We start from the raw sequence: 26,596 nt of genomic DNA, 5'->3' as shown, positions 1-26,596 counted from the left end.
CGCTTCAATAAGATTGATAAGGCTCAGTTTTGGAGGCTTGTCATTGATTGGAACAAAATGTCAGTAATATTTATAAGGTATAACAGGCTGCAACAGTTTTAGTTATTGTTGACAATAAAACCTAACTTATTATGACCACTGTCTTTTAACTAATTTTAGATGTGGAAACAGGGAGAGATTATTAGAATTTCATATGGCTTGATTCTCACCACAGTAATTTGGGACATGCTTTAGATTTGAAAGTTAAATCTTGAGACTTGCTTGTGACTCCCACCTCTACTAATACCTGATATTTGCTGTCTTAAATGTATATGTAATGTAACCTCCATAAACTTTATTTATCACTTACAGTTCAATATTATTTAAAGGACCGGTGTGTAGGATTAGTGGCATCTAGCAGTGATGTTGCAGATTGCTAACACCTTGCCTCACCCTCCCCTTCCAAATGCTGCAAAACCTGTGCAAATGGGAAAGTCTGTATCTAGAGCCAGTGCCTGGTTTGTCCAGTCTGGGATACTGTACTAACCTGAGCCTAACTGATACAGGATTTTTTTTAACCAATAAATAATAAAAATTCACAAATTACATTTTTTTAAACAAATATCTTTGTTAAAGAATATTATATATTTTATTTACCATGTTAAATAATTTAACATATACAAAACAACTGTCAAAAGAAACACAGAAAAAAAAGACTAAAAATATATTATTATATACATTATATTTTAATACTGTCAGTCATTTATGGCAGGTTGTAAAGCAAGAGGCATAGCTTCTCAGCATTTTTTATATTGGTTAATATAGGCAAACATGTATACCAATATATGATATCAGGCTAATATCAGGCCAATAAATCGTCTGACTAATATAACGGTCAGGCTGTAGTAGAAACATGGTGGTGCAACATGGCAGCCTTCATGGATGAGGACCTCAAGGATTCAAGGATTCAAGGTACTTTATTGTCATACCAGCTCACCTTTACAGTTTATGGTACGAAATTGGTACTCGGGTCCAGGATTGAGCCATAAATAATTAAAAACAAAGTATTTAAAGAGCGCAAATAAGGCAAGAGAAGAATATACACAAGACAATATACGGTAAGGCAAATATACAAGTAAGACTAATAGATACAAGGATAAAGAGGCTGAGATCAGCACTGCTAATGCTAGGTCTAAGAGAAACACGCATGAGCAAGTATTTTAAGAGCATATGTTTAGTAAAGTGAGTTAGTGCGGTAAAGTGTGTGTGGTGCAGGTATGTGGTGGGGAGGGATGGAGAGAGTTGGGGGGGGTGGGGTCTATAGAGCATGGCTCGAGTTCAGCAGTCTGACAGCTTCGGGAAAGAAGCTGTTCCTGAGCCTGGTGGTTCTGCTCTGGATGCTCCTCAGCCGCCTGCCTGAGGGGAGGGGCTGGAACAGTTGGTGGGCGGGGTGGGTGGGGTCCTTCATGATGCGAAGGGCCCTCCCCCTGCATCGTGATGTATAGAGGTCCAGGGTGGTAGGAAGGCTGCTCCCCACTGTCCTCTGTGCTGCCTTCACCACCCTCTGCAGGTTCTTCCTCTCGGCAGCGGTGCAGCTGCCATGCCACACAGTGATGCAGGTGCAGAGGACGCTCTCCACCGCACAGTGGTAGAAGCTCCTCAGGACTGAGTTACCAAGTCCAGCTCTCCGCAGCTTCCTGAGGAAGTAGAGACGCTGGTGGGCCTTCCTGACCAGACAGGAGGTATTGGTTCTCCAGGTGAGGTCGTTAGATATATGTATATATATATATGACCTGTGCCCTTTGTAGATATAAACACCTTATTTTAAGGTAACAAAAACTCGAGGATTCTTATTTTCAGGTGATTATACTGTACTCATGAATATGATATTCCATTTCTGCCATATTATGCCAATAAATCCCTATATCTCTAACACACTGGACCTTTAAGTGTAAGATGGATTTGTATATTGTAGATTCCATTGTCACACAAATGTCATAATAAAAATCCCTTGATCCCTCTTAAGAACGGATTTACCAGACTGTGCTACAACCTAGAGGTTATAGTGTGTTGAATAGCAATAGTTAAATTGTAATGTTCAAAAGGAGCAGTGTGAGACTGTACATCACTTTAGAAGAATAAAAACAAAGACATTATGTAATGTAGTTGTAGTACAGCAGTTATCATCACCGTATCCACTTGTCCAGGTTTCATACATGTTTCTAATAATAATTTCCATGGACTGCTGTGTGAATAGATATATTTCACTGTATGGAATATGAATGAGTTGTTTCCAGGATGTGATAGTACCCTGACTGCAAATAAAATTGTTTTGATATCATCGTGTTTTATCAGCACGCATCTCTCAAATTGGTTCAACATCACAAGCCGTCATGTAATAGATTTGCAGGGACACAGCTACACTCTACTCATATTAAACACATTATACCAGCCTCACAACCATCAGATACAGCAAACTATGATACTGCAAAAAATGTCAATAAGACCCCCACCAGCACACACCACCCCCATTGTGGGTAACCACAGATTAAGAATGTATGAATTTGATGGCACAAACTAGCATCCACGATCCAAAACATACAGTAGCCTGAGTCAGATAAAATGTTTCCTCTTAGCCTCAGCATCCTCTTTGAGTAAGCAGGTTGAAACATGTAACATAGCCCACATTTAAAATCTTGGCAAAACAGCCAAGGTGTTAAGTGCACAACATTAAACCAAGCTGTAATCTGTAATTACAGTGCTCAGCTGTCAGTGCTTACAGTACATTACTGTTGATTTCATTTTTCACAGTGAAAAATAGGGGATAGACTTGATGAGCTCTTGTAGGACCTATCAATACCATAATCAGCAGGATAGAGGCCTACTAACCTCAATTATAGTCCTTTGGGGGTAATCTCTGCTGTGTCACTGCACACAAAAAGTAGTTTTCCTGTTTGTGAACATGGTTGGAGCACGGATGAGCGTGACCTATTATCTTTTACATGCCAAGTTACCAGTGAAGGGCTTACAGAAGTTAATCTGATGTGGTAAAATGAAGAGCATTTAATACACTGTCCATACCAGCCCGTCTCTCTTCTGTTTTATCCACTGACATCAGGACACTTAGACAAATTCTGTATAATACTGTACATGCTTTTGCTGGTGGATTATTTATGCAATATAATATCAAATGATTTCATCAATCAAGCAGCTTTTAACACATTTTGATTGTAAAAATGTGATGTGGATGATTGCATGATTAGATTATGTTTTTTTTGTTTTTGTTTTTTTGGTGATAATATTGTTATCGTGAACACCGGTATTGACGATCCCCATAATATTTAAAAAAATAAATATCATGTTAATAATATACATATGATAATATTTTGTAAATAACTCAGCACCTCTTAAAGGTACACCTGGTTGTCTTTTCACTAACCATTATATGTAATTATAGTTTTTGTACACTTTTTTACAGTTATGATTACAGATTCTCTCCAGCCCCCTACATTCATGTTTTGAGCATAATTCATTTGCCAAAAAAGAAAAGGAAGAACAAACAACAAACAAGTTAAAGTTGAATTTGTCTGATAGCATTTTTTTTTTGCCAAATTTTCTCTATTGCAAAAATGCCACATTGACTGCTTTAGCCCGTTGCTGTGATACATGAACACTGCTGCCATATTGAACAGGACAAGTTTTTTTTTATAACTTGCTCCATGTAGATCAGGAACTCTTGCATGCATAAAGGACTCATTGAAACCAAAGCTCTCCTGTTTACTTGTTTTTGTTTACAGGCCAGTCTTGTCCAGGATGTTGCCAACATTGACGTTCAATCCAAAGGCCAGTGCGACATGTACATATCTATGCCTGTGATGCTGACATGAAATAGTGTAAACACAGTTGTTACCAGTTATATTAATTGAGGTTCCATTCCACTCAGGTCAGACAGAGTCATGATGCTGCATGTTGTGCATGTTGGCTCATGGAAAGGCTCTGATACACTAAATGGAACGGGACCTTAATTACTATAATTGATAACACTTGTCTTTACCCAACTCGTTCATATAAATATGGCAACCATGAAAAAGTTTTACCATTTAGTGAAATCTGATATTGTGACTCATAACTTGCACCTTTGCAATTATAGTCTTTTTGTAGGCTGCAGTACAAAAAATGCATCAGCAGAGGAAACTTGTGGCAGTCTCATTGCTGACAGACAAGCTGTTTTTTTCATTCCTGAATCTAACCAAAGAAGGAGCACTACTGAATGGAATACTTGGAACTTGGAGGAATGAAACCAGCAGAAAACAAACTTATTATGGCAGTGTCCTTTCCAGAATTGCACTACTAACTAAAAGAAACTTGCACCACTGTTATTACAAGATGTATTTTCCAGCACAGGTGAGAGGTGAGAGATTTATTGATTTCAGAAGCGGAAAGTGAAGTTTAGATCAGTGGGATTCACCTACACACTTCATCTCTTCTCATGTATCATCATTTCCTGCGAGGCCTGCATGTCTCTCTGAAACTTCCCTCTGCCTCTGCTCCCGAGGCACAGTGAGCTCTACCATAATATGATCATCTAAACCATAATTCGATATGGTTTATACAGTAGTGATTGACCAATGCTGTGATTATTTGATTTTAGACCAAAGAGCCTATCATCTCGAATTTCGTCCTTCCATTTTGCAGAATGAAACATTCTTCTCGGACTGATGAGGAAATGCTGCTACACACAAGCAGTGATGAAATGTCACATTCACATTGCAAACATTCATATTGCAAACAAAAACTGTGTGATGTTTCTGTTGATGGTATTTAGGGCTGGCCATGCTGAATTGTTAAACCAAAGGTATTGTCTAGCACATGGAAGATTGAGCTGGACTGCAAAGCTACACTGATATAGAATAAAAAAAAACTTCCATCCACTAAAATTTAGAATTTAGGGCTGGGGATGTATGATCTATTCTGCAGCCAGCCACCAGGGGGCAATCAAGGTGTTTTGGCCTCACTTTGAGTGAGTTGCCATGTTGTGCATCTTCCTCTCTCTATACATACATACATATATATATACATATTTATATATATATATATTTATATATAGTATGCAGGGCTGTACTGCAATATAGTGATGCTTTGTGCTAAATGATAAAATCAGCATGTTACTATATTATTAAATGGAATTCTGGTTGTCGAGACATTTCATGAAAACCTTTAGATGCCCAGGAACCATGAATATCTGTACTAAAATTTTGAGTCAGTCCATCCCATTCATGTGGAAATATTTCATTGGATGAGTGAAAGCGTTGACCGGCTGGTGGTGCTAGAATGAAAGTCAGGGCATCACAAAAGTCACTAGGATTCAGCAGTTAGGCGCCATGGATGTTTGTACAAAATTTGGCAGCAATCCATCAAATGGTTGTTGATAAATTTCACTAAAAACCAAAAATGTCATCCTCAGGGTGTGGAAAAGTTAGGGCATTACAACAGTAGACTTCATCGTCCATGAATGTTTGTACAGATGTAATAGCAGTCCATTCAGTATTTTTAAGATTTCAGTCTGGACCAAAATGGTCAGCAGACCAGCCAAATTGCAGTTCATAAAGGTACTGCTCTGGTATGGTTAAAAAGCCACTTGTAATCGGCTAGATTAGTATTTTCCCAACTTTCCCTGCACCTTACTGTTATGTTATGAAAATAGATGTAATATACACTCTTTATTATTGTAATTTTCTGCAAAGATCTTGATGCCACTTTAATGAAAATAGTTTTTAACACTAACTGTTATTTAAGTTGTAAGTGAATTATGAGGTACAGTGAAATAACAAATCTTGAACATGCTTTAAAGTACAGTCAGGTAATGCTAAACTTACACATTATGAGACTTTTTAGGACCCTACCTGATTATGTTACTGATAAGATATTACTCAACTCAGAATATGTGTATATTAAACAGATATGTAGGTTATATAGATTATGTTTAGAAGCAATTTTCTCTTTTTTCTCTTACTCTGCTCACAACCCTTGTAAATTCCAGACAGGGCTTATTACAAAATGTCACCACAGAGATGTGCTGTGCCTCCGAGGATATTTATAGGATTCATTATATAAACCTGATCACTGACAGCAGCCTATGGATACTAGTAAATCGTGCTCCTCTTCACTGCAGCTGCAGGTTGGTCTGTCAGCTCCTGATCTGAGCTTTCACCAACAAGGGACATGATTTGCCTTCAGTATTGCTCAGCTAGGTTTATAGGTAAATATCACATATTTAGGAGAATGTGGAATGGATAAAATATGACATCAGTCAATATACAGCTGCTGGAGTGACTAGTGTTTGAGACACAAGGCCAGATAAAAGCAGAGGGAAGTACTGAATGCAAATTAGAGATTTTGTTCTTTCATATGTGTTGTGCTGGTCTTTAATTAAAATATTTTATGCATTCTTATCTATGGTGACTTACAATGAGGAAGCAGGTATGGGTCCAGTACTTCCAAAGGACATGACGACAACACATGTGGTTGTGAAAGGACACACACTGGCTGTAGAAAAGGCTGACCTTTCTAATCATTGTTGTCATCCCAGTTTGTTTCTTTCAGAGTGCTCGACTCACAGAGTGAACTAACCATGTTAATCCAGGTGAAACGTATAATCTCTTTTGTTCATTTTACCTGTTAGACCTAATTGAATCTACAAAATGAATGCAAAAAGAAAGGTTAAAGAAGGACTGACACCTGTTTCAGAGACTGCGTCAGTGCAGTCACATAAAGAAGTGATCATGTGTGTATGTTATTTCTTTGTTGGGTGGTGGGTTCTGATTCTGTAAGGGCCCCATAAATATAAAGCCGTGTTTCAACCAAGCAGGCCACTTACGTCTAATTCAGTTCAGCTCAGTCCATTATCAATACACGTTAGAATGGTTATTTTTGCCTTTCCATTGGCAAAAGTTGTGGATGGTACTAACAGAACAACTCCATTCTGTTCTGTGTTTTCATTACCTCTTTGTTTAGGTTCCAAGCAAGCTGAGATAGTACTAAAAGGTGGAGTAAACTAATTGTGGTAGTATTGTATTGCTTAGAATTGTTCTTGGTCTCATGAAAGGTCTCAATACCACTTTTTGGGGCCTTGACCACATTTTTACTCATTGTTGTTTTGGTCTCAGACTCAGGATTGTATTTCAAGAGTGGTCAAGACCACAACTAACTGACTAAATTGATTGTGAATTGTTTTATTTATTTTTTAACATCATTACTGGAATTAGATGTAAATCCCCTTTCATATGCACTCAAAATAGTGACTGTGGGAGAGCAGAGAAAACACTGTGGCTGTCTAGGCGGAGATGTCAGCTAAAACTTCTGTAATAAAATGTGTCTACCAAAACTACAAAGAGTTCGTTGCAAAACGGTATCTAAAAGAAAACACACAGCAGTGTGTGAATTCTGCAGTTAGCTAGCTAGCTAGTCTCTGTTTTTGCTTGTAATAAACAATGATGACAGCTATGCAGCTAATGTAATTATAGTTACACCAACATCAGCTAATATCAGCTCAAGCATGAACTTGACATACTGTGGTGTAATTCTCTCACTTGGATGAGAGAGCTACAGATTCACATCTGTAGCTCTCTCATCTAAGTGTGGTCTGGCCTGCCTTGGTCTTGGTCTCAGTTTCTGGTCTTGACTACAACACTGCTGATTGGTCAGAGAGAACCACGGCTTTAGCACCAGCTCAACAGATGGGTTCAGTGTTTTCCCTGTAATTTTTTGAGACGAAGGTGGCTGAAGAACATGCCTGATATGTACAATGTAGAGGAAACGAAGAGATAATAGATTGTTACAAACAGCTGTGTTTATATCGGCACATGACTCAATATAAAAACATGCAGACTGTGCAATTTTTCTGTGCACACTTCACTCGCCTGGCTCTATTTTTGATGAAAATAAGTGAAGAATGTGAAAAAGTCATTATACCATGACATTCATTCACACTCACTCTGTGGTTGCTTTGGTTAAAAAAACAGCTTGCTATTTGAGAATACATAAGACACAATTTGATTGACCATGGTTCCTATCATGGCAACATAGTGATTCAGTTATGATGTCCTCTTGTTGAGTTTAGCATGTTTCTGGGTTTGTATGGGTTTCTCTTGACTCCAGAGACATGCGTATTTGGTTAATGGTGACCCTGAAGTGGTCATATGCTTGAGAGTGTTTGTCTGTCCATGTGTTGGACCTGTGATGGATAGCTCAGGGTATTTCCTCTCCATCAGCCAAATTCCTGCTGGGGCGGCCCCACTGTGACGCTGACTATTCATAATTACAGTCACATGTACTGAGGTCATAAGCATGGAAAATTAATGAATTAGCAGTTGCTGCTCTTTTAAACTCATGGGAGGATTAGATTAGAAAATGTAACCAAAAAGAGATGTGAATACAACTTGTCCTAAAAGTATAACACAGTTACAGAGTGGCTAAGAGTTAGGAGCTAAGTCATTTTGAGACTTCTCTCTATGAACTGTGCCACGCCACCTCTGTGGAACCATACAGTGAATCTCAGTGTCTGCTGTCAGGAGTCAGAGGAAAATCTCCTCTCTGCTTTCAGATGTTTGCGTGGCACTGCTGAACTAAATTCACATTTGCATTTCTCTTTCCTGTCTGTGTTGACAGGGTTTAATCAGGTCTTGAAATTGCACTTGTATGCCTGCAAAGCTGGAGAAAGACGCATACTAACAAAACTGAAATGCATTGGATTATTCCTGATTTTTAATATAATAATTTAAATCCCCAAGACTTCAGAAAGTCTCATTTGATTGTTAAACTGCAAATTCAGCCATTTAGCAACAAATATTGTGCTCTATAACCTATAATGTTTTGAAGCACCCTTTTTTTCTCAGAAAATATGATTGCATTTTATCAAAAACATCACAAAGGCCACATTCTGACATAAACAGACGATTATAAGGGACACTGAGTTGTAATCATCAGGTTCTCCATTTGAGTGAACACTGTCACAGAACAGCCATATTACTCTCCGACAAGGAATCGACATTACAGGGGTTGTCAGGACAACCAGCCATGATTCACAGAGCCTCAGATAGGCCTCCACCTTGGGCTAGAAGCACTAGCCATGAGACTGAGCAGATGCTGTGTCAGTCAGCCAATCACAGGTGAGATAGAGGAAAAAGATGACATCATAGGCAAATTAGGGCAAATGCAGTGAGCTTTTTGGTTGTCGTCTCCGCCTGCTCATGGGCCACTTTTACACTCTGAAAAATGAAATCTATTGGTGTTTGGCAGATTAATCTTGACATTTGGGTAAAGATTTTGTTAGCATCCTTTCCAAATGTGGAAGATGGCCCTGATAAAAAAATTAAAAAGAAAAGAAAAAAGACCTAGGACCCTTAGATATTAGGGACTGTTGTTATATAGGCTGATATTGCAGCAAACAGCTAGAAATGATAGATTATTACTACTTCTATTTATTTGTTGATTTTTTTAAAGATAATTTTGAATTAAATAGCCTCCCTTCCTATACAAAATAAAAATGTATTCCATTCCGTTTATCACAGGTAAAGAGATTTTGGCATGTGATTATTCATTATGTGATTCATTGTGTACTGCTTTTGTACTTTTGCAGCAATATTTTTTACATGCTTTTATATTTTTGTCATTTATTTACTTATATGCTGTATTCTTTCATGTAATCTACACATTATGAAACTATAATTCTTTAATAGGAAGCCGTCAGGGCTGCAACTAGCAATTATTTTTATTATTATTATTAATTCAAGATTCATCCATTAATTTTTGAGTCTGCAAAATGCTCATCACAATTTCTCAAAGCCCAAAGTGACATCCTCAGATTGCTTCTTTTGTCCAACCAACAGTCCAAAACCCAAAGACTCTTCATTTACTGCCATAAATGTTTGACATTTTAGCTTGAAAAATTACTAAAACAATTAGTTACCAAAATGGATGAGAATTAATTTTCGTATCATGGACTAATCAAGTAATCAAGCAATTGTTGCAGCTCTAGAACTAGTTATAGCATTAAACACAGCACTTAAGAGGCTTTGTCTTGAGAATTTCCATATAATTTCCACTTTACAAAGCCTGTTCTTGTTATATTTGTTGTCTCCAGTTTTACCTGCCTTTATTTAGTCCTAAGAGGTTACCAACATAGACTACCGCCTTATAGGTTTGCAAAAGAAAGGCTCTTGAACATATAATGGATGTATAATCCCTCCCTCCTGCCCCTCTCACTCAGCAGGTTTGGTCTGTCAAACAGAAAACCAACTGTGTCTGCCCGTTGGCTGCCTCCTCCCCCAGACCTGCTGCCTGCATTAATATTCAGCCTCTCAGCCAATGAGCAGAGCAGGGTGGATGACATCATGGGCTAGGGAACAGTGAGCAGCCAGTGAAGCATCCAGCCTGCCGAACAAGCTTGCTTTTAGGGTCAGGAACTGGTCTGACAAGAGAATGGCAATCCTGCCTTTAAACTGTCAGTAGGACTTTACGGCTGACGATGAACCTACCAGAGCTTCGGGCTCAAAGGAGAAATACTGAGCAAGAGAATGTGAAGACATATTTCAGGTAATTCCCTCACTGTGTATGCAATATGGGATGTGGAGGGGGGGAGGCAGAGGAGGGAGGAGAGGAGAGGAGAGGAGAGGAGGAGGAGGGGGCAGGCTGTGTATGTAGGGGTGCTTTGTAGCCGTTTTTTCCTCTTCTTCTTCTTCTTCCACTCTGCATTCTGCCCTGCTAAGGAGGCAGCTGTTTCATCAGCAGTCAGTCCGTTAGGGTGAGATGGAAATGGATGCCTGCATCAGATGGTTTGGACATGTTGTGTATGATCATATACCCCCCTCTGCATCACATCATCTCTGTATGCACTCCCTTGTGCCTCGCAAATAGCATCTTTATTGATGGGGAGGTGTTAGAATCAATGGTGGCGTTTGTACGGGGCCTAGTGTATGTGTGTGTGTGTGTGCATGTGTGTGTGTGTATGTATGAGTGTGTGTGTGTGTGTGTGTGTGTCAGTCCTGGAGAAATGCAGCAGCTGCAGTGGCAACACTGGAACAAAAAAGAAGCAATGCTATTTTGGGTCTATAGACCCGAGGCTGACGGATGGATCAGAGCTGTATATGCTGTGGATGGAGGGGGGTGATGGATGGTTAATACGCTGATGGATGCTCTTTTGTTATCACTGCACTGCCTCACTTATGGCCTTTCATGAAGAAATGCCTTTTATTTCCATTCCTGTCTTACACACACACACACACACTAAGAGAAAGCAGCGATGTGCCTCTGTCTCCCGGCTTTAACATGGATGCGTGAAGCAGTTTCATGGCGGCTGGCTGTAGTGACAGGGAGATATACAACATCTGGTCACCTGACTTCATTGGGGATCGGAGTGGGGGTGGGGGCAGGTCCTGTGAAAGCTGAGCTATTCTGCCTCGGATTCTCCCACAGCCATCGCTGCCGGTGGTGTTGGAGGAGGATGGAAGGATGAGTGTGTGTCTCCCCATCACCTCTGCCTGTTTAGATGGTGGTGTCACAGCTAATGTGGAGGGAGGAAGGGAGGGAGAGATTCCTCCATCAGGAAGCGCAGTCATCCTCTGGTGTGTGAGAAGCAGGGCCTGATGGGAGACCTGTTGTCTGGCTTTCGTGTGAAGGAGGGATGCTAGGGAGTCATGTCAGTGATGGAGGGAGGGTGAGATGATTGTAGAGGGGAATTGGGGGATGGGATAGTGAAGGTGCTACTCCCTTCGAACATTGGCCTGTTATACTGATATAGATGTGATACATCAGTCCCTTCTATTCACCACTATGTCTCTGTCCAGACATCCTACACCATCACAGCACTCGATTCTTCTTTCACTGTGTCCAAGGGTTTATGTCTACTGGTATAATTTTAAAGTATAAACAGTCATGGCCACTCCTTTGTCCCTTTTTTTAGTTCAATGATCTAATCCAGGGGTATCAAATGCCAAAGGGTCCAATCTGGCCCATGGGATGACTTTGCAAAGTGTAAATAAATTGCAGAGCAGTCATTGATCCCAGATCAAAACATAGGACACTGTGAAAATTATTGTCAATCAGCAGCTTCAATGCAAAATAATCTCAGATGTCATCATGTCAGACTTCTATCTTAAAGAGATGGACTAATTTGAAATGTTGCAATGTACTGCTGCACACAGGGTCAGCAGAAAAGCTTATTTTAGTCATCTAAAAAAAATCCATGTAAGTTTAAATATACACTAGAACACAGGAAACACTGGCCTTGATCTGTTAGTTTGTTTGTGTGACTTCAGTGAATCCAAACAAACCTGAAGTCACAATAATGCAAAAAACTGAAGAGATCAAGGCAGCAACTTCCCTGTTCTACAAGGTAAAACGACTGATTTTGCTACTGGAGTCACATTTGTTTGGAGAGAGTGATGTTTGGTTTGCACAACAATGGTTTCCCATCAGAAAAGGCTGCCTGACAGCAAGGTAAAGCTGTGAAAATATTATAAATATGACATATACTTAAACTGATAGTGACTATTTTAGATGGGACTTTTTTAGGTGGCTAAAATACATTTTTCTGCTGACCCTGTCCACAGCAGTACTTTGCTTAGCTTTTTTGCTTAGCTTTAGTACTCATGATGCCTCTCAAAGGTGAGGTTGTGCCTACTGCCATCTACTGTAGCTAATACACTGACTGTGGAGAAGTAACTCATAAAACCCCAATTCAAATAGTCCAAACTATCCCCAATATTGGTGGAACCCTGTTGCTAAGGGACTGCCAAAACTTTTGATTTGTAAATGATCTGTACATCAGGGGACTTAACCGTCTTCCTCATTAGCTTCCACTTTGGTTGATGTAGTGTAGTGATGCCAGCATTGCTAGACTAAAATTAATGAATCATGACTAGTTGTTTTAATCATAGAGAAGTAAAATACCATAATGTTGTTCAGTTCCAAAATACATAAATGTTTTGTGCATTTGCAGATCCACTGTGATCTGAATATTGTAATACACATGTAATGACAGCAGACTGAATGAATGTGGAAAAAGTGAGACACTGCTGACATTGGATTTACTTTGCTCTTTATCATCTGTTTTGTGAATTGATGGTTCATTAATTGCGAATGTTTTCAGAATGTATTTTCATTATTTTACACTAAAAAAGTTATTGTGCAGTGGTTTTACTGGTCTGGACCAGTTGAGATAGAAATGGGCTGTATGTGGCCCATGAACTAAAATAAGTTGATCTAATCTATGGTTTCTACCTGAAATTCACAGGGAATTTTGTCAGTGCATAAAATAGTTTGGGCCAGGACAGCATGTTACACAGCACTGGGCTTGGCAGAAAAGACAGCAGGCCTACAGTACAGTGGTAATCTAATGCAGTGCCACAATCAGAAGGCAGAGAGACAATCAGACAGATATGCTGTGATACAGCCTCAGAGTAAAAGTGTTTGGTATGTATACATCCTGCTGTTCAACGGATCTGTGAAACCGTTGCTGGGTAATAGGCATTATATATTCATCACACTTTTATCTACACATCTGTTACAGGCAAATGGACAGTTAATATCTCAGTATTTATATGTGGGTCCAGGCAGAGCTGCTTACAGATTCTGTGTAGGTTACATGATTTCATGAAAATTTTATATTTGCAAAGAAAGCTCACCGACATACGTAATTTGTCAGGTCTGATATACTGTACATGTGCATTCTGTAATGCTAAAAATAGTAAACTAAAACTGCACCCTCAAGCATTTAGTTTATAGTGTAAACATAAACTGTGCAGGCAAAATCTAAGCTCATCGTGGCGTGACTTTTTATGCATGTGTTTCCACAACTGACCGTTGTGATCAACTAGCACAACCAAAAATACCATTATTGTTATTTCTGTTTATCTAATCATTCCTGCTTAAGATAGAATTACCTTGCAAGAGCAGAGGTGACAATTATACACATTTAGATTTTTATTTGCAGTATTTGTAATGTTTTTGTATGCTCTGTAATAAATGAGGGTATGAATTTTCCTGCATCAACAAAGAAATGTGACATTTTGCTTAATTAATGGATGATTTTATTCTAGCTTGATTTGTCGGGCAGATATTTTGTGCAATACTAGAAAAGGAACCTACCAAAGACCCTCTGTATCTCTTGGATAAATGTACTGGTATTCTTTGTTTTATTTATATTTTTGATATGAGTGTCTTCACAGACCTGTGTGACCAAAATAAAATGGTTCATATCTAATCTGCCACCACATATAAACATAAACATAAACTTCTAGAGACTGCATATCATGATTTATATTTACAAAAACAGTCACATTTCAGTCAGAGTCCCTGAGCTTTTTATTTCAGGTCCATCTTTCAGCAGCATATTTACTATGTTTACTGCTGTACTGCATATTAATGTAGTGAAAAAACACTGCTAGCTGTACCTGCTCGTCAAGCTAGTGCCATAAGAAAATTATAAATTAAGTAAGCTGTTAGGCCAAAATTACTACTGTATTATTACTGTGGCTGGTCAGTGTGGAGTGTTGAACTCAGAGTTACAGATGAGTTAGCAATGTGAAGTCAGCAGCTATTGGTTTGTTTCCACAGAAATATATGCCTGAAAGTCTGAGCACAAATGTTGTTTTATGTTAAACATGTAAAGTAAAACAGATCTGTTTGTTCCAGTAATACTGCCGCAATAGCAATGTTAATTTCTGTTAGTTCCTCAAAGGTAATTCTTGTTATGTGTTAGCACTGAGCTAACAGACAAAGTCCTAGTTATTTATACATAATTGATTCAGGAATCATAAAAAAAGAAGAAAAAAATAATCACAGTACTTAAGAGAACAGATTTTCTCTCCCACCCATACTATTTATCCATCTAAGATATTCTGGTGTGAGTTGCAAAGTGTTTGAGATATTGGCCATAGAAATGACTGCCTTTTCTCAGATATAATGTAATTAGATGACAGTTTCATGAAGGACCTACTTTCTCTTTCTTAGTAGTAGTTCCTACATGAAACTGCTCATAACAAGATCTGATTATCTTGAGTAAACAGGTCATGATTTCTGGAAAGAGACGTCGCTTTTGAGTTGTATTTTAAAATGTACTTTTTTGGTGCTTTGAGCACCACAAGCTGACTACCATCTATTTACATCATATATAAGAGAAGGCAAGCTATATGGCATCTTAATGGCTGATATTTCCAAAACTCAGAAACACCCAACCTATCTAGATGGATAGATAGCACTGGAGACCAGAGGAAAAGTATGTATTTTTAATTTTTGGGGTGAACTGTCCCTTTAAATTAGTGACAGACGACAAATGATAAAGCGTAACTTTATTTGCACTACGAAGCAATGTGAAGCTTTTCTTTTTTCAGTATGTCTGCCTGCATGTCTCCGTGGCTTAGTGTGCAGTTCTGGGCTTCCCCATGTTTTCCATTGGCCAGTGTAACCCAACACACACAGCTTCTCTTACCTCACCTCTGCTAACAAAAGCAGTGGACACAGAACCTCATCTTGGCTCTCAGCCGGCTAACTGGGCTGCCTGAAATATGATAGTGGGACACACAGCACACACAATTCGGCCTCCATCTGTTGAGGACACAGTCTGGATGAGTTATGCTGCCATTGTCCAGCATGGTTATCTTTTAGGACTCTTGTTGACAGTTTATAAATGTGCAGTGGCCTTGTACGGGGTATTTGAGTGTGTTTAAGGGCATATAGCTGTCTAAAGCGGAGCAGTAGCCTTGTGGTAGGTGTGTCAGGGCTACAGTCTGTGTGTTGTGGATTAGCATGTAGGATTGGAAGCCATCTGGCCATTTTGTCTCAGAAAGGGGAGGGGGAGTAAGTGAGGGAGATGGATGGAGGGAGACAGGGAGGGAGAGTAACAGAGGAAACACTCACACACTGACACATTGACACAGCTCCCTCCGTAATCTCCCTACTTGATGTCTGTTGCTACTTAGAATAGGGTTGCTTGTCTGTGTGTTTGTCCTGTGTGTGTTGTGTCTCTGTGCACTTGTCTGCTTGTGAAAAAGATAGTCCTTCTATGACTTAGACTGTTTCTGATGTATCAAACACACAGTTGCAAATATGGCTTCAAGTGAGAGAAACGTCTTGGGAGGATTTGAGATTCCAGAAAGTAAGAGGCGTTAAAGCCTTTACAATAAGATGGTGCAATGGGTGAAGCTGCCCCAGATGGATAGAGAGGTAGAGAATGAAAGGATGAAATGTTGCAGAGGAGGGAAGAGGGTTCAGGTGGTTTAAGAGATTAACAAGTTTCAATGGGTCAGGACTTTGCAGAGTTTGCAGGGAGGGGCATCTGAACTTGAGTTTGTTTGAAGATGAACAGGCTGCAGAATGTGAAATGTTGGAGGCCATGAAGTGGGATGAGTTTCAGAGAAGGAAAAGATTGCAGATGACCTCAGATATGGTTCAAAAGGTGACTGTTACTTCTGTTAAGAATTGCTCTTATTGCCCTCTTATGAATTTCCTGGCTGTGTTTCCTGAGGTGAGACCTTCACATATACTCCAGCTATATACATTTTGCTCAGTGTACACAGAAATAGAACAAGGACAAAAAATCTGAACAAATAAAGGTAAAGAATGCACAATAGTACGAAGTTTTGTAACAATCACGGTTTAACAAATGCTGTACTGCAAAACGCTTAAAAAAGACGGGATGCTCTTGATTGTTACAGTAAAGTTGCCTGAGTAAACCCTAAAATATTCAAAGAGCAAGAAAAGAGACCACTGTTGTTACGTGTTAGCTTAGCTCAGTGTTTCATGTGGAAATTGTTGTTGTGAAGAAGGCATTTCAAATTCTTTAAGTGTCCTTAAAGAATTTGAATCAAAAACAGCTAAAGTCAAAACAATACCCAACTCTACAAGTATGTGAAAAGAATATAGGTGAAAAGTGGTTGTCAGGACTACATGATCCAAGATTTGTAACTCCAGGTAGAAGGGAATTACTCATCTGTCACACATGAATAACACCTCTGAACTGAAGAGCATCCAGAGCAGTGTTGTCACACTGTCTCTTTGCCTTAAAAGATAGAATAAGGAATTCAGTTTCTGTTCTCAGCTGCATGGAGGTGTAACTATAGTATGTGGAAACACACTGCATCTCAATTGATTCACTTGTTGCCACAAACATTAGTCTCATGGTAGTATTTGTCTATGCAAAATTATAAAGCAGCTATATACATCTGGCAGGGGAGAGGTTATCAAAATTAAATGCTTGTCTAGTTGTAATAATGATGGTACAGACAGACAGACAGTGCAGTTTAGTTGTAGAACATGACACAGAGCCAGGATGTCTACATATAGAGAAATACTGGAGACAGTTTATTTTTTCACATGATCTCAAAACGATATATTACCTGATTTTGCGAACATGCAAACTGTAAATCATTGGAAAAAGAGTGATGGCATGGACATATCTACAAGCTGTTTTCACCCTTACAATGTTCACTTTTCAATGGGTGAGTTTTAACCCTTTCAACTTGATTCAGAGCAGGTGCACCAGCTGGCATTACAGGAGGGAATCCACTCCCCTCTCTGCCTCCAGCTGGCATTCAAATGTGCCCACCCATGCCACACTAATGCAGAAAAAAAGTGCCTTAAGGTGGACAGTACAGCATGAGCAGCCATACCTGCGCTTGGTGCACGTGTTTGTAAAGCACACACTTACTGTAACCCACAGCAGCTCTTTTGGCTCTTTTGGAGTTAGACACTTAAGCGTAGTTTGATGAGTGACTAGTTAAAGTTAATGATTTTGGGCTGTCTCAGACAAAAGATTACCAATGTGAAAGAAATGTGGTGATATCTTTGGTGGTCCTAAATTACACTGTCATAGAGGTTCAAAGATGGCTGTTGGTAGTCTTTAGACCAAAGACTGCCATCATGAATTTAGGGCAACTGTCCCACAATGTGACTAATGCTGCAATATGTCTACTAACCAACCAATAGGAATATAGCATGTGCTGGGGGACAAATACATGTCAATAGAGTTTACAGTACACAAACGTGCATTTATGTTATTATGTGTGTGCTATTTTAGCATGCTACAAAAATATTTAATGTTATCTCAAACTCTCTTTGGAAAATTGGTGTCCCAAGTTTTCCTCATTTTCGTAAGCCAAGTCCGTGTCCACATTCTCCCCTTCTTCTTCTTTGTAGTCCTTCCATACACATAAATACCACTATTACAGAGGCTTGGTTCTTGTTCAGCATCATTGTTCACCACTATAGCAGTGCAGATGATGATGATGCACACTCATTATCCACACTCATGATGTTTTCTTGTATATTGACTTGCGTCATAGCCTACAATTCAGTAGGTGTGATCATCAAACTGAAACTGTTTAGATCTACAGTATGTTGCACAGTGTGGCTTGCAATGAGCTTAAAAGATTCCCAAAATCTGTCAACCTGTAGGCACCATTAGCCGCAGTAGGTTTTCCTGGTTTTTGATAATATGAAAGCAAATTAGTTGGCCTGTTTGATTGCTGACATGTATGCATGCAATGTTTTTTTCAAGTTCAAGGAAAGACATGAAATTAAAATTCAACAATTTGAAACTCAGAGATACTTAAAATGAGGGTTGGATAGTGACAAGGACAGTCAAATTGCCTCCAGGGAGCAACTGATTCATTGTATGGTTGGTTACTTACAGTGTATTCACTCTATTCATATATTCATGCATTGCAGCCACCAACATGGGGCAAAACTATGAGAGTTACTTGGAATGTCAAAATTGTATGAAGAATTCAAGGTTTTGGGCATCCCTATGGCCTAGTGGTCCAAAATGCATAATTTATAAGTGCAGTGTCTTCTGTTTGATTTTTTTGCTGTTTCCCATATGTCTCCAACTTTCAAATGAAGGAAAAATGGCATTTAAAAAAAGGTATTCAAGCTGTTTAATTAGTTGTCATAAACCACTGGACCAAGCTAACAGCAGCTGCAAACTTCTGCATCCATCTTGTGCCAATTCATATTTGCAATTTCTGGTGTCTTGAATTCAAGGTTAAGAGTAAAACATTAATGCAAAAATCCTTCCAAATATTAAATATTTCAGAATGGACTATGAACTGTGATTGAAAATAAGGCACTTCATTCTGTCAGGTGAGGTAGAGAAGTTCATGTTGTCAGGGAGACAAGAAAAGCTATCATAATGTGGCAGTTTAATAGTCTGTCAGGCAGGAAATGCCTATCAGAATAAACTAACAGTTACTAAAATGTGCATTGAATAAAATTAGGCCTTTCTGTCATTAGGGAGATTAAAGAGCTAAGAAAAAAGGTTGCTAATTTTATCATAATTTTAACACCTTTTCTCTACTTTACAGAAAGCTCTACTGTGTTTTTAAGCACATTTATACCACTGGTAGACCATATTGACAGAAATTTCCCACCTGACAGAAAAAACTGCTTCACTTTAAAGCACTTTTATTCGACTGGTAGCTCATCCAGAGGGAGCAGCTCACATTGTCAGAACACGGTGCACTGACTGCAGTTGTCAGCTGTGACTGTTCAATAGTTTCATTTCATGCTTTTAATTTGATGTTGTTTACTTCTGCTGCTGACTTGTCCTCACCAAAAAAGATGTAAGCATATATCTAATTAAGTTACACCTACTAACTATTATTTTGAGATGTTGATGGAAAAAGCCACTGAAAATAAGAAAACTAACACGACAGGTTGAAGACGTGTAGCCGAAGTGTGTGTATCTGTGTGAACATGTGCATGTGTGGATATGAGAGAGAGCAGCACTGGGGGGAGGTTCGCCCAAACTAAATATTAAATGACACAGCGAGCTCTCAAGCCTTCCCAGCAGGGGAGGTTGGGAAAGGATCATGCCTGGTAAAATGAGAGTCATGGTGGATTGTAGGCTGTGGTGAATAAATGGGTTTTGAGTGTAGACTGGCCTGTTTTATTCCTGCTTTGTTTTGGGTATAAGGAACGTTATCCCACAATGCGTGAGCAGACAGTTAGTTCATAGTAAGTAAGTCAGCCAGGGAGGTTTTTTTTTATCATCATGCTTTTTCAGTCCCATTAGCCTTGTTGCTGATTATCATTGCAAAAAAATAAATGTAAAACTCTTAACAGCCGAACAAAAGGTGCATTATTCGATGCAGTAAAATAAATGTGGATTGAAATAGAAAAGAATGCGTAATCTTGAGGTGTATTTCTGGAAAAACAACATCTCTACTCCAACTGCTCCCCCTGAGATATGAGGTGGATTTAGTTCTGTGCACTCTTAGAAATAAGGGTCCCAAAAGGGTTCCCTTCTCTGAAGGGCTGACGTTCTACCCAGAACCATTTGTTTCTTAAGAACCGTTTTTTGAAGCAGGGGCTCATCAAGGGTTCTTTAGAAGATTAAGGGCTCCTTTAAGAACCTTCTCATCCAAAGAATCCTTTTTTAGAAAGAAAGAGGTGATTGTTGAAATCATTGAAGGATTTTTTCTTCAAGGGTTCTTTGTATCTTAATATAACCAAGTTCTTGGACATTGGTCTAGGTAAAGTCCTTGAAATATAACAGGGTTGTCAGTAGAACCCCCTAGATTGGTTTTACAAGAAACCCTTGAAAGATAAAAGGGTTCTCAGTAAAAACCCTCTAGGTGGGCTCTAGATGAAACCCTTGAAAGATAAAAGTGTTCTCAATAGAACCTTCTGGGTGGGTTCTAGATGAAACCCTTAAATATAAAAGGGTGCTCAGTAAAACCCCCTGGGTAGATTCTAGATGAAAACCTTGGAATATATAAGGGTTCTTGGTAGAGCCTCCTGGGCGTGTTTTAAATTAAACATTTGACATATGAAAGACTTGTCAGTAGAACCCCCTAGGTGGGTTCTAGATGAAACCCTTAGAATATAAAAACATTCTTGGTAGAACCCTTAGAAGGTGGAAATTGTGTGGATAAAACCCCCAGAGAGAGTTTTAGGTTGAGCGATTATACCATTCAAGGGTTCTTTGTATAACCTCCCCTCACTCTGGGTGAAACCTTTCACAGATGGTCTTAGGTATAACTTTTTTGTTGGGTTATGCACAGAACTGACTGAAAGGGTCCCAAGTAAACCTTTATTAAAGGTTCTACCAGGAAAAAAAAGAGTTCTCCTATGGGGACAAGGCAGAGAACTCTTTATAGTTCTAGTTAGCACCTTTATTTCTAACAGTGTGGAGTTTAAGACCACGACGTGTCTTTCATCTTTGTATCAACAACAGAAGAATCTAGTTTTGTAACTGCTGGATGACCCAGTTTCACTGCTGTGCAATTTTTTTGCCTATCTGGAGTTTCTAGTCAAACCATAAAAAAATTGCCTTGATCAGACAGACATCTGGCTGGTGGCTAATAATAGATCAGTGGTTACTGATTAGAGATGTTTATGTTCTTTGCTGTGTGTAAAATAGGATTGCATAACACCATAACAACTGCTTGAAGAAACTGAAGTGTTTGTTGTCATTATCTGTCTTAGTAAAAACATTTTTTACAGGATAATATTCTGTGTGTGAATTGACAGTATTTCAGGTCTCAGAGGGATGTATGTGGTCAGTGTGAGTGGACATTTAAAGTGGTTTGCCTTTGATATTGTGTAATCATGCTCTAGTTAGCATATTATGAACGGGTATAAGCCTTTTATACCAACACGATTAAAAGATGCTCATGTTCAGCATTTTCATGGCTCTCTCCCACAGGCATGCGTATCAGCTAAAAATAGAAATTGGAGGAAAAAGTTTGATTTTGACATTTTTATTCAGTAATAAAACGCATGACTCCCCCTGCTGGGAAGCAATTAACACACGATGAAAGAAACAATTTCACACTTTCTGAATGGTGACAACAAGTGAATCAATATTTATGAATATGTAATGAAGTTTTTATCAAGCTCTTAGTCAAGTTTAGATTAATTGTTACCCTGTATATTGATGTTTCGTGCTGCTCAAAAATCTTTCTACAATCAAACTTTCCCCATGAAAAATAAAACAGGAACCTTTGTACACACAGTGAACTCAATAAGATTTAGTTCATGAGACGCCCCTGTCTCACCTGCCACCTGTTATAAGCAGACGGATGAGGTGGCTGTGACTCGTCCCTTTCATGAACCAGACGTTGGCAGCTGTATGCAAAGCAGAGTTACCGAGTCTGGCAGAAAGAAGGGGAACCAAACCAAAGAGGTGGAGCCTCGTCAGACAAAAGCTGATATGTCAAAAATTATTATACTAACACAGTAACCAAGTCACAGTCATCAGTTGTGTGCCACAGTAGCCAGCTGTATTTTAATGAGTTGGAAATTCCAGGTTCTGCATGTTTTATGTGTTCACCTTATAATGTCAAATTTCAACCTTTTTCATTCACTAAATATCAAACTGTGTTACTGCTCACAGATAAAGCCACCTGGATTTCAAATATGGACTTTATACGTGCAAAAAACAGATTAAACAGACAAGCTCTGAGATTATGAGGTGCTGGTAGGCCGATTTAGTTTGTGTAGCTGTTTCCTCCTGTTTCCAGTCCTTGTGCTAAGCTAAGCTAACTGGCTGCTAACAGTAGGTTCATATTTACCACACTGATATGAATGTAGTGTCAGTCTTCTCATCTAACGCTCTGTAAGACAGCAAATTAGTGTATCTTAAAGCAGCAATGATTAATCGACTAATTGATTAGTTGTGTCAACTACTTAGATAATTGTTTTGAGTAATTTTTTATTTAAAAAAAGTCATAATTCTCTAATTCCAGCCTCTCAAATGTCAGTATTTTCTGGTTTCTTTACTCCTCTCTGACAGTAAAATTAATATTTTTGGGTTGTGGGCAAAACAAGACATGTGAGGACATCATATTTGGCATTGGGAAATTTTTCACAATTTTCAGACATTTTTAGAACCAAACAACTACTTGATAAATAGCGAATGTAATCAACAGCTTAATTTACAATGAAGATGATCATTAGTTGCAGCTGTAATGTATTTCCTAAAATATCAAGCTACTCCTTTCGCACTTAAACCTCTGACCCTGCCGCTACAACAATGTTGGTATTGAACCATTCTGCATATGCCTGGATTGCATTTATATTTTTTAACATTCAATTCCAATGTTTTTAAAAGTCCCTCCTTCTATGATTTCTGCACATGATAGCTATGATTTGGTCTAGGTTAGGTAAACGTGGTTACGGTTGTTTTAAATAGGTCAACATTAATTTCAGGTCTGTATGTGCTCATATGAACCGAGTCCCAGGGAGACTGTACTCAAAACTTGTAGATGGAATGAATCTCCAGGAAATAAACTTTAAAAATATACTTTTCTGCTCAGCTGCTCTGATACACTTCTGTCACTTTGGATTTTTCTGTTGTTGTTGTGTTTGATGTCGCTGTTGTGTTGCAAATGAGGAAGAAGATTTTTTTAAATCTGATTTGAGTGGCCAGAGCATCTAGACAAAGGCTGGGTATCATTTAAAACATTATGATAACAGTACCAATACCAGTACCCTTAAAGTGATACCAAAACCAGTGGAGTACTTAATTCAATACCTTTTTTTTGAAGGTTCTTCTGTATGAAGGCTTGTGGTGATTAGCTGTGAGAAAAAAACAGAAAATTAGTAAATTATAGTACAATTTTTTTGTAGATCTGTGTAGCTACAGGGTTGAATGCAGGTACAGTGTGACTGGGGAAGTTTCAATACTGCTTGGTACTGGGTTATCTGTCTGTAGAAATCCGATGGGAATCACATTTAACATTTAGCTCACATGGAATCACAAACCAGCTAATTGTGGCTTGGATCAGATTTTCAAAAATTGCTCCACAAAAAATGAATTTGGGCTGCCAGTCTCTTTTATCTATAGACTAAAAATAAATAAATAAAGCTAAGATTAGATGAGATGATTTCCTCTTTGAGGCTGTGGCGTGTTTGACCACATGAGGTTTTGATCTAGTGACCATAAATTCTACTCATGTCCCTCTCAGAGGGAGTCAAACCTCCTCCTCCTCCCCTGACCTTCATTTGAAATTAAAGGGGGATGGAATCACGTCTACACTGTGACTATGTTTTATTCTGACCTTGAGAGGCAACTGTGTGAGAGAGGAGCATTTGTGCAGTAACATGTTGACATCTGTGTGTTGTTGGCCTCCATTTCTTTAATGACTGGGTGAAGTGTCTGTGTTTGGTTGTGTTTTTCAGGTTTTCTTTGTGCCAGTGTGTGTGTATGAAGGTTGTCAAGTGAACTTGTCTTTCTTTTCTCTTACCAACAGTAGAACAGGCCAACTTTTCTGACTCAGTGTTTATAAAACACTCTCTCTGGTGGCCAGGGGAAGTACTATATGTACAACAGCAAAATAAAGCAGATAACAATGCTAAACTGCGGCTGTGGAGTGTCCCCCCCCCCTCCCTCCTTATCCTTTGAATGTCCTCTAGCTGTCCATCCCATCCAAGTAATCAGCATCCTTCAAAGAAGCACAGCCAAAGCTAAAGCCAAGTCAAACAGAGAGCGTGTCCTAATCAGGGGCATGAAGAGCCGGGCTTATGGAGCCCTCCCCCCACTGCGGGGGCCATTACTGGGCCGCCATGGGCTCAAGATTAGAGCCTCTTCCTGTGTTAGCCATTCAAATTCAGCATTAATGTTTGAAAGAGCAGAGAAAATGCCTGCTCTTCATGGATAGATTAATATTTTATGGGAGAGAAATGTGAAAACATCCCCAGTAATGTCTGAGTCGGGCTGGTGTGTCTGTGGTGGTTCTCTGTGTGTTTTTTTTAGACATTTATACATCGCTGTCAAAACGTCACATCCTACCAAAGCAAGCCAAGCAAAATGGTTGTGTAATTTCTGACAAATTAGCATATTGTGGATCAGCTGCATTTTTGCTGTTTTACATTTTGACAAAAAATGTTCTCTTAAGTGATCGTTTCTTCCTTGTCTGCTGAAATAGTTCATCCTCGTGAAAGACTGTGTTCTGTATCAGGCAAACTGCAGATGTAGAGTTGATTTATGATGTTGAAAGACTGGCCTATGTGTGTTTCAGAAATAGGAGCCGCTTGTTTCAGGGACAGTGCACTCACTGACTGCCTGTCAGTCTGCACAGTAAATAGGTCAGTGTTTTATGTGAGTGAAGAATCAGTAACGTCTGGGCCTCCATGAATCTGCCATCTTTAACCGTCTGACCGCTCAGCAGAGCTGCAGTAGCGGCCGACAGTCAGTCAGGTGATTAGCCAAATAGCCACACAAAAGCAAAGACGACAGATAGAGATCTCTAATATATAAAAATGGTTACTTCCTGTTGTATTCTTAAGCTGCTGGCTCAGATTCTCGCTTTTCCTGATATAGAAATGACCAAACTCAGACACTGACTTGTTTTTCAGCTACATAATTCATCCACACTGCTCTCTGATGGCACTTTTACTGAAATTATCATATTTATGAGCATGCACCATACCTTCACTGTTTTATGTAAGTGTATTCTGTGTTGCATGCTACCAAGGAGGACATGAGTATCAATGAAGCAATGGTGTACAGTGTGTCACCCAATAAAACCTCAAGAAAACATCAATGTTATGTTTAAAGGCTTCAAAACCTTCTACCACATTGTCATTATTTGATGTTGCAGCCATTGATTTTGTTCCTCTGTATTTGCTGACCAGATAGTGACCTGATTGATTAGATCCCAGTCTCTGTTGTCAGGTCTTTGCCTGTGCACATGTGTACATGTCAGTGAATCCGCTCCTGTGCATGACTATAAAAGCGTTATGACACACTGTTGCTGGCAAGAATGTGTACAGAAGATTATGTTAATGGATTAACATCAGTCACAGATGCATTAGTCTCAACAGACAGGACAGAAGCACTTGTATGTGTCATTATAATGGAAAACAACTCTAGACAAGGTGGACGCATGTAAGGGATTATGTGTGACATTGTGTGATTTGAATGTTGTTCGATGAGGTTGAAAAGCTGAAACAGTTGCAGTAATTGTTTTCAAGCTATAATATAATGAGTAGCAGTCTAACAGATGTGAACTTGCTTGTCTTAGTGGCAAACCTAAGAAAGGATCAAATGGTTTCATTGTGTATTTGGTTCTGTGCATTTCTGCTGATCATGTAGTATCGATCCACAACCGTTTTAAACGAAACCTTTAAAAGCATTTTGAAGCCATTGTTTGCCAGCTTGGTGAACAAAGAAAGTTTGAAACTCGCTTAATGTCCAGATGAAACAGCATAGGATTGGCAAGCAGGACATAACGTTGGGAGGAATTTGATTTGAACTGAAAAGTGAGCTTATCATTACCTGACGTACCACGCTGCGGATAGCTAGGTAACAAATAAATCTTAGCTCTGTGCTGCTAAAAGTTCGAGACTGATTGAAAACAGATGTCATTGGTTGAAATGGGTTGGTTTAAACCAAGGGCTGCAACTAATGACGTAGTTATTGATTACTGAAATGATTAATTGACCAGTCACCCGTAAACTACAATTTGCATTTTGAATTTTTTCGACCAAGTTAGTAAAAGACAGAGACAGAGAGAGGGCTGTGTATAGAAGGGAACCCCAGACCCACAAAAGATCACAAGGGTGATCAGTAGAAGTTTTGCAAATCAAGGGTTCCCTTTTAGACATGATGAGAGAG

At 39.1% G+C, this 26,596-nt stretch overlaps 1 protein-coding gene across 2 annotated transcripts in view; it reads left to right on the top strand.

Moving 5' to 3' along the window:
* Positions 1 to 10,362: 10,362 nt before the first annotated feature.
* LOC146318895 (serine/threonine-protein kinase PAK 3) overlaps positions 10,363 to 26,596 on the top strand; it is a 42,281-nt gene continuing 26,047 nt past the window's right edge. Inside the window, exon 1 of one of the 2 annotated variants that reach the window (XM_084731103.1) lies at positions 10,363 to 10,572. The gene's annotated coding sequence lies outside the window, so the exon portion shown is untranslated. The remainder of the gene's footprint in view (positions 10,573 to 26,596) is intronic. The other variant, XM_084731104.1, reaches the window with a different exon arrangement.

The sequence above is a fragment of the Lutjanus erythropterus genome, chromosome 11 (genome assembly GCF_056507025.1).
Source record: "Lutjanus erythropterus isolate fLutEry1 chromosome 11, fLutEry1.hap2, whole genome shotgun sequence".
Lineage (NCBI taxonomy): Eukaryota > Metazoa > Chordata > Actinopteri > Lutjaniformes > Lutjanidae > Lutjanus > Lutjanus erythropterus.
Note: the sequence above shows the minus strand (reverse complement) of the source record. Positions and strands in the feature narration are given on the sequence as shown.